At 45.9% G+C, this 8,333-nt stretch overlaps 3 non-coding genes across 3 annotated transcripts; all 3 read right to left on the minus strand.

Moving 5' to 3' along the window:
• Positions 1-4,923: 4,923 nt before the first annotated feature.
• Positions 4,924-4,996, minus strand: trnav-uac. The gene has a single exon. It is a non-coding gene; the product is annotated as a tRNA-Val (tRNA).
• Positions 4,997-6,624: 1,628 nt separating this feature from the next.
• trnav-uac lies at positions 6,625-6,697 on the minus strand. Its single transcript has one exon. It is a non-coding gene; the product is annotated as a tRNA-Val (tRNA).
• A 496-nt stretch (positions 6,698-7,193) lies between these two features.
• trnav-uac lies at positions 7,194-7,266 on the minus strand. Its single transcript has one exon. It is a non-coding gene; the product is annotated as a tRNA-Val (tRNA).
• Positions 7,267-8,333: the final 1,067 nt, after the last annotated feature.

Genomic DNA, 8,333 nt, shown 5'->3' on the forward strand with positions numbered 1-8,333 from the left:
ATTCACTTACTTTCACCGTTGACAATTCAGACTAGCATGTAATCGAAAATCATGTCAACACTTGTTGGAATTTATTTCAGTGTCTGTGCATGTCTGTATGGATGTTTTACGTCCATGTCTTTGCATGTGGCCGTGTGTTTCCAATGGGCGGTTGTTCTGTCCACAGGAGGGCGCTCTCTGATCACTTATCAAACATCACCGACCAGTTCCAGAGGAAGCGACTGTTTTAAGACGTGAAAGTGGGCGGAGCGAAGAAATCGGATTCGAACTCATAACATCTCCAGAACTTTTTCATCTTCTCCAATTGCAGCTCTGATACAGTCAGTGAAAACTGTCTGTTTCTGGAGTTCAGACACGAACCATGGGGCTGTCACGCTGCCTGTCTCTGGTTATTGTCCTGACCACAGGTTTGTTATATTGAACCGCTGTTCGAAATCCCCCAATTCCCAAATGTATTCTTATTTCCATGTCCTGGTATTCCTCCTCCTGACGTTCCTCCTTCTAACCCGCTTTGTGTCTGTTGTTTATTTTCAGGGATGAGTAAGGGAGACTCAGTGTCTCAGGAAGAACAACGAGTCGATGCAGAAGTGGGTGAAGATTCAGCCATACCCTGCAGTTACTCGGTATCGAGTTCAGTTACAAGCTATTACCTCTTCTGGTATCGCCAGTATCCACACCAAGCTCCCCAGTATCTGCTCAGAACCGACAGATATGGGTTTAACGAGACGGCTCCCGGCTTTGAACACTTCAGCGGGAAACTCAACCCGACACAAAGCACTTTTCACTTGTCTGTGACAGATTTGAAGATGACAGACAGCGCCGTGTATTACTGCGCGCTGAGACCCACAGTGGATGAGGGGCCGGCGGGGCTCATACAAAAAGTGGAGCAGGTCGACAATCAAGGGCTCGGTATCAGGAATTCCCATAGACAATGTTCAGATAATGAACACCATTTGAATGGTTCTCTACCCCCCCCCCCCCCTCCCCCCCCGAGTTCAATGATTGTCGCTGTTGGAAAATGTATCATGTTTCTAACTCCAGGATCAGATTCCATAATTTTCCGACCTCATTCGCACAAACCTGCAAGTCTCCCGGGTGAACAACTGAATATATCTGTAACTTTAAACGTTCTAGATCAGATGACAACAGATCAGGCGGCACCTCTTAAAAGTGATCTAATTTCAGAGATGTCACATTCTAAATTCCCTAGGGCAGAAATAAATACTGACTGAAATCAGTACTTTACCGGTGCAAGAGACCCCAGTGGAAATGCATCTTGGTGTGGAATTGGGTGACTGTTTATCCCGGGAACCTTTAAATCAATAATTATGCATTATATTTCATGCACTGGATGGCACTTGACTGATTATAAGATATTTATTTAACCTTTCACCATAATTAGAGTAAAATATCTACGTCAGGAAGGTTGTAAACACTGAGATCGAAGCAAAACGATTTAAACGGAGAAAGAAGCAGAATGGCTGACAATGTGACGTAGAGAAAGTGAGGAAGAAAGACCAAAACACACAGTCAGGGCTGGAATGTGATTGGAGAGAACCAGCCGCAATCATTCCCCAGCTGACAGTGATTGGTCCACAGCTGACGTTAGAGCTGAGAGACCGGCCAATCGCAGCACTGAGAGACGCCTCTCAGTTTCATAGGAATTGATATTAGGCTCGACGCAGCAACATATTTGAAACAGTGCCGCTGTTTACTGTCCCGTCAAGAACCATGTGCTCCCTGTGTGCTTTACTGATAATAATGGTCTTGCTGTCCGGTGAGTCTGAGCTCAAATCCTCAGTCTATGTTTCATGGGTTTTATTTACTCCCAGATTTCTGACATATTGTATATGTTGTTACAGGAACCAATGGCCAAGATTCAGTTTCCCAGGACCCACCTGAATTACCGGTTCAGGAAGGACAGACGGCAACATTGAATTGCAGTTACAAAGCAGATGTCACTGGCAAGACTCTCTTCTGGTACATCCAGTATTCCGGCGAAGCTCCGAGATATCTACTGAAGAAATATAGCACGGGGACTGGAGAAAGGTCTTCCGATTTCCCAGGCCGGTTTTCTGCTGATTTGGACAAGAATAGGAAAACAGTTCCTTTAAATATCACCAGGGTCGGTGTCTCTGACTCTGCCGTGTACCTCTGTGCTCTGAGCCCCACACTGTTACACAGACACAGTCAGCTCGTAACAAAAACCGGCAAGGCACTCCCGCCTCCTCACACTGAATCCGATCTGAGACCTGGATTGTGAACTGTTAGTACAAACAAAACTATATGAGAACTGATAGCTTGCCCAGATGATCTCCTTCTATGGTGCTGAATGTTGTTCATTCTGTGTAAAATCCCGATTTACGGAACTTTTCCTGGTCCGAGCTGAGCTCTAAATGGGGAACTCTGGTTCCGTTATGTGAAAAAATGAAATGTTACCAACCCGTGCCCCACCATAAATATTAACCCCGATAAAGAACCAACATTTGATTTAATGCCTGTTAGGAACTTAGTTTTTTTTATAATAAATTTAGTGTACCCAATTATTTTTTTTTCAATTGAGGGGCAATTTAGCGTGGCCAATCCACCTAGCCTGCACATCTTTGGTTTGTGGGGGTGAAACCCACGCAAACACGGGGAGAATGTGCAAACTCCACATTGCGAATGTGATAACCACTACACTACAGAAACAGCTGGCAGCGCAGACTCCAACGGACCTGTGTCTTCTTCAACTCAACTGCCTTGTTGCAGCTTCGCATGGTTCGGCTGAGAGGCCATGTCACTTCTCACAAGAACACGTCTGTTTCTTTAAAACAGATGTCTAAACTTACAAGCCAATAGAAGAAGCTATATTGAACTGAAGAATTTGTTCAGCAAATCTCTAACGGCGAAATGCTCTCTTCTATTATTAATGCAGCATTCTGAAATCCTACAGAAAAAAGCAACCGACTTTACACAATATTTGTTTCGTTATTCAATGCTTGAGTTGAGTTTAAGAACTGACAATTATGTGTTTCTTATATTTGACCTCTTTGCGTTTTGGTGTGTAAAATGCTGCAGCCTAAATACCGTTCATGTATAAGAAAGGAGGGGTAATTCTAAATCAACATTGAGCCTGGATTCCCACACTGGCTTTTCCTGTTTCTCCATCAGGAAAACCGATTTTTCTTTCCCAAAGCTGGTTCAGTTAAGTCTCTGGCATTTCCTCTAAGTCAGTTACAGTATCGTTTGTGTCTGTCCTTTTGAGTACACATTACTTTCAGACATCCTTCAATCTGGCCTGTTGCATTTGCTGATCCCAATGCATTGGAGAGACGAAATGCCGACCGGGTGACCACTTTGCAAAACACCTTCGCTCCATCGACAAGCTGGTGGCAGACTCTCCTGTCGCTTGGTATTTGAACTCACTCTCCTGCTCTCATGTCCACATGTCCGATCTTGGCCTGCTGCAATGTTCCCATGTAGCTCAGCACAACGCCGAGGAAGAGCACCCCATCCTCCGAATAGGCACGGTACAGCCTTGCGGGTTTTACAGTAGGCTCAACAACTTCGCACCGTGAAATCACTCTTTCCACTTCACCACATGTTTATTTCCATCAACTTATTTTCATTGCTTCCATTGATATGTCTTCCTCTCCCATTGTCTCCCCCTCCCCATTCCCCTAGCCAATCGCATCCCTCTTGGGAAATCCGCCCCTTGTTCCTCGTTGTCATCTGCCATTAACACATTCTAATCTTCTAATCGCCTCTGTCAGCACAGTTCTTAACACTGATTAGAAACATTTACATTCCCTTTTTCTTTCGACCCAACACATTTTTGTTATTCTCCACCCATCGCTGGCCGTCTGTCGAGGCCCAATGCTTCACGCTCCCCTCTCCCCCCACCCACCCCCACATCCCCCACACACCCCCCACATCCCCCACACACTCCGCCAGTCAACACCTGACCAAAGATCCAGTTGTCCAGCTTCGACAAAGAGTCACCCAGACTCGAAACGACACTTGCCATCTCTCTCCACAGAGGCTGTCAGACCTGATGAGACTGTCCTGTGTTTTCTGTTTTTCTTTCCCATTGACGCATAAGCAGTGAGTTGCTTTTATCGTACATTTAGACATGTTTGAAATGGTGATTAAATATGTTCATCTGCATCTGTAAACCCAAAAAATTCTGTGGTGGATGAACAAACTGCTAATATCCGAATCGTGGCAAAATAGGGAAGGCTTTTCTTCCCCTGGCGTCTTGAATATTCCGTATTTCTGACTTTGTTGCAGGAATTTTAATATCTCAGGAGAGACCAAATCTCATGTTCCTCGAACGTGCGAGATTGAGGAAGAAAGGTATTTTGTGCAAACATTCGTCACACAAAATGTTTCTGCATGGTTTCGAACTGGGGACCTTTCGCGTGGTAGGCGAATGTGATAACCACTTCACTACAGAAACTGCTGGGAGCATCGCAATCAGTGGCCCTGTGCAATGTTGAACCTCAATGTACTGTTGCAGCTTCTAACGGTTCCGCTGAGAGGCCATGTAACTTATTGGAAGGAGCCGTTTCTTTAAAACTGATGTCTCAACTTATTAAAGGATCAGATATTGAACTTTGCTGAACTGGAGATAAGTTATGTTTTGCTTGAAGTTAAATTGCGAGGGCAGGGCTTTCATAAGTAACCACAGCTGAAACGAGAATTGATGATGCCCTGATCACTTTGCTCTGCATCAGGAACCAGCTGTCCAACCCACTGAACTAAAGGGGACGCCAAAACTAGGAGCTGCGAGCTAGCCAAGAGTCGAACCTGGAATCTCCTGATTTGTATCCATTGCGCCACTGGTCACAGCGGTTATAGGCTTTTGCTATTCCTCGATGATGCAGAACAGTTACGAGATTGAGGTAATATTTAGCGATAGACTAAACTGGAAACACCAGATGTTTCTGCCCGGTTTCGAACGGGGGACCATTCGCGTGTAAAGCGAATGTGATAACCACTACACTACAGAAACAGCTGGCAGCGCAGACTCCAACGGACCTGTGTCACCTTCAACTCAACTGCCTTGTTGCAGCTTCGCATGGTTCGGCTGAGAGGCCATGTCACTTCTCACAAGAACACCTCTATTTCTTTAAAACAGATGTCTAAACTTACAAGCCAGTAGAAGAACCTATATTGAACTGAAGAATTTGTTCAGCAAATCTCTAACGGCGAAATGCTCTCTTCAATTATTAATGCAGCATTCTGAAATCCTACAGAAAAAAGCAACCGACTTTACACAATATTTGTTTCGTTATTCAATGCTTGAGTTGAGTTTAAGAATTGACAATTATGTGTTTCTTATATTTGACCGCTTTGTGTTTTGGTGTGTAAAATGCTGCAGCCTAAATACCGTTCATGTAGAAGAAAGGAGGGGTAATTGTAAATCAACTTTGAGCCTGGATTCCCACACTGGCTTTTCCTGTTTCTCCATCAGGAAGACCGTTTTTTCTTTCCCAAAGCTGGTTCAGTTAAGTCTCTGGCATTTCCTCTAAGTCAGTTACAGTATCGTTTGTGTCTGTCCTTTTGAGTACACATTACTTTCAAACATCCTTCAATCTGGCCCGCTGCATTTGCTGATCCCAATGCCATCTACTCTGCATTGGAGAGACTAAATGCCGACTGGGTGACCACTTTGCAAAACACCTTCGCTCCATCGACAAACTGGTGCCAGACTCTCCTGTCGCTTGCTATTTCAACTCACTGTCCTGCTCTCATGTCCACATGTCCGATCTTGGCCTGCTGCAATGTACCCATGTAGCTCAGCACAACGCCGAGGAACAGCCCCCATCCTCCGAATAGGCACGGTACAGCCTTGCGGATTTTACAGTAGGCTCAACAACTTCGCACCGTGAAATCACTCTTCCCACTTCACCACATGTTTATTTCCATCAACTTATTTTCATTGCTTCCATTGATATGTCTTCCTCTCCCATTGGCTCCCCCTCCCCATTCCCCTAGCCAATCGCATCCGTCTTGGGAAATCCGCCCCTTGTTCCTCATTGTCCTCTGCCATGAACACATTCTAATCTTCTAATCGCCTCTATCAGCATCGTTCTTAACACTGATTAGAAACATTTACATTCCCTTTTTCTTTCAGCACAACACATTCTTGTTATTCTCCACCCATCGCTGGCCGTCTGTCGCTCTCCCCCCACGCACCGCCAATCTAAACCTAACCAAAGATCCAGTTGTCCGGCTTCGACAAAGAGTCACCCAGACTCGATACGATACTTGCCATCTCTCTCCACAGAGGCTGTCAGACCTGCTGAGACTGTCCTGTGTTTTCTGTTTTTGTTCCCCATTGACGCATACGCAGTAAGTTGCTTTTATCGTACATTTAGACATGTTTGAAATAGTGATTAAATATGTTCATCTGCATCCGATAGATTCTGTGGTGGATGAACAAACTGCTGATATCCGAATTGTGGCAGAAATGGGGCTTTTCTTCCCCCGGCGTCTTGAAAATTCAGTATTTCTGACTTTGTTGCAGGAATTTTAATATCTCATGCGAGACCAAATCTCATGTTCCTCGAACGTGCAAGATTGAGGAAGAAACGTATTTAGTGCAAACATTCGTCACACAAAATCGGAAGCACGCCATGTTTCTGCCCGGTTTCGATCCGGGGACCTTTCGCGTGTAAGGCGAATGTGATAACCACTACACTACAGAAACCGCTGAGAGTATCACAATCAGTGGCCCTGTGCAATGTTGAACTTCAATGTATTGTTGCAGCTTCCAATGGTTCCGCTGAGAGGCCATGTAACTTATTGGAAGAAGCCGTTTCTTTGAAACTGATGTCTCAACTCATCAAAGGATCATATATTGAACTTTGTTGAACTGGAGATAAGTTATGTTTTGCTTGAAGTTAAATTGAGAGGGCAGGGCTTTCATAAGTAACCACAGCTGAAACGAGAATTGATGATGCCCTGCTCACTTTGCTCTGCATCGGGAACCAGCTGTTCAACCCACTGAACTGAAGGGGGCGCCAAAACTAGGAACTGCGAGCCGGCCAGGAGTCGAACCTGGAATCTCCTGATTCGTTGTCAGACGCGTTGTCCATTGCGCCACTGGCCCACAGCAGTTACAGGCTTTTGTTATTCCTCGATGATGAAGACCAGTTACGAGATTGAGGTAATATTTTGCGACAGACGAAACTGGAAACACCAGATGTTTCTGCCCGGTTTCGAACCGGGGACCATTCGCGTGTAAAGCGAATGTGATAACCACTACACTACAAAAACAGCTGGCAGCGCACACTCCAACGGAGTGTCACCTTCAACCCAACTGCCTTGTTGCAGTTTCGCATGGTTCGGCTGAGAGGCCATGTCACTTCTTACAAGTGACCCCTCCGGAAGGCCGCTGCCCTAGACTCGACATGTATGCTCAAGCCGTCAGAAGTCGTGTCAATGCCAGATTCATCACTCGCAATCACAAGGCAGCCTCAAACGTCACCCAAGCACAACGCAACGCCATCCGCACTCTCAAGACCAACCGCAACATCGTCATCAAACCAGCAGACAAAGGAGGGGCCACCGTCATACTGAACAGAACAGACTACTACAAAGAAGTATACCGACAACTCGACAACCAGGAACACTACAGGCAGTTACCCGCAGATCCAACCAAGGAACACATCCGCCAACTCAGCAGACTGATCAAGACCTTAGATCCAGACCTTCAGAACACCCTACGTGCTCTCATCCCACGTAATCCCCGCATTGGAGATCTCTACTGCCTCCCGAAAATACACAAGGCCAACACACCAGGCCGTCCTATCGTTTCAGGCAATGGGACCCTGTGTGAGAACCTCTCTGGCCACATCGAGGGCATCTTGAAACCCATCGTACAAGGTACACCCAGCTTCTGTCGCGACACGACGGACTTCCTACAGAAACTCAGCACCCATGGACCAGTTGAACCAGGAACATTCCTCGTCACAATGGATGTCTCGGCACTCTACACCAGCATCCCCCATGACGACGGCATTGCTGCAACAGCCTCAGTCCTCAACACCGACAACTGCCAATCTCCAGACGCAATTCTGCAACTCATCCGTTTCATTCTAGACCACAACGTCTTCACCTTCGACAACAAATTCTTCATCCAGACGCACGGAACAGCCATGGGGACCAAATTTGCACCTCAATATGCCAACATCTTCATGCACAAGTTTGAACAGGACTTCCTCACCACACAGGACTTTCAACCGATGCTATACACCAGATACATCGATGACATTTTTTTCCTTTGGACCCACGGCGAGACATCACTGAAACGACTACACGATGACATCAATAAGTTCCATCCC

The sequence above is a fragment of the Scyliorhinus canicula genome, unplaced genomic scaffold (assembly GCF_902713615.1).
Source record: "Scyliorhinus canicula unplaced genomic scaffold, sScyCan1.1, whole genome shotgun sequence".
Lineage (NCBI taxonomy): Eukaryota > Metazoa > Chordata > Chondrichthyes > Carcharhiniformes > Scyliorhinidae > Scyliorhinus > Scyliorhinus canicula.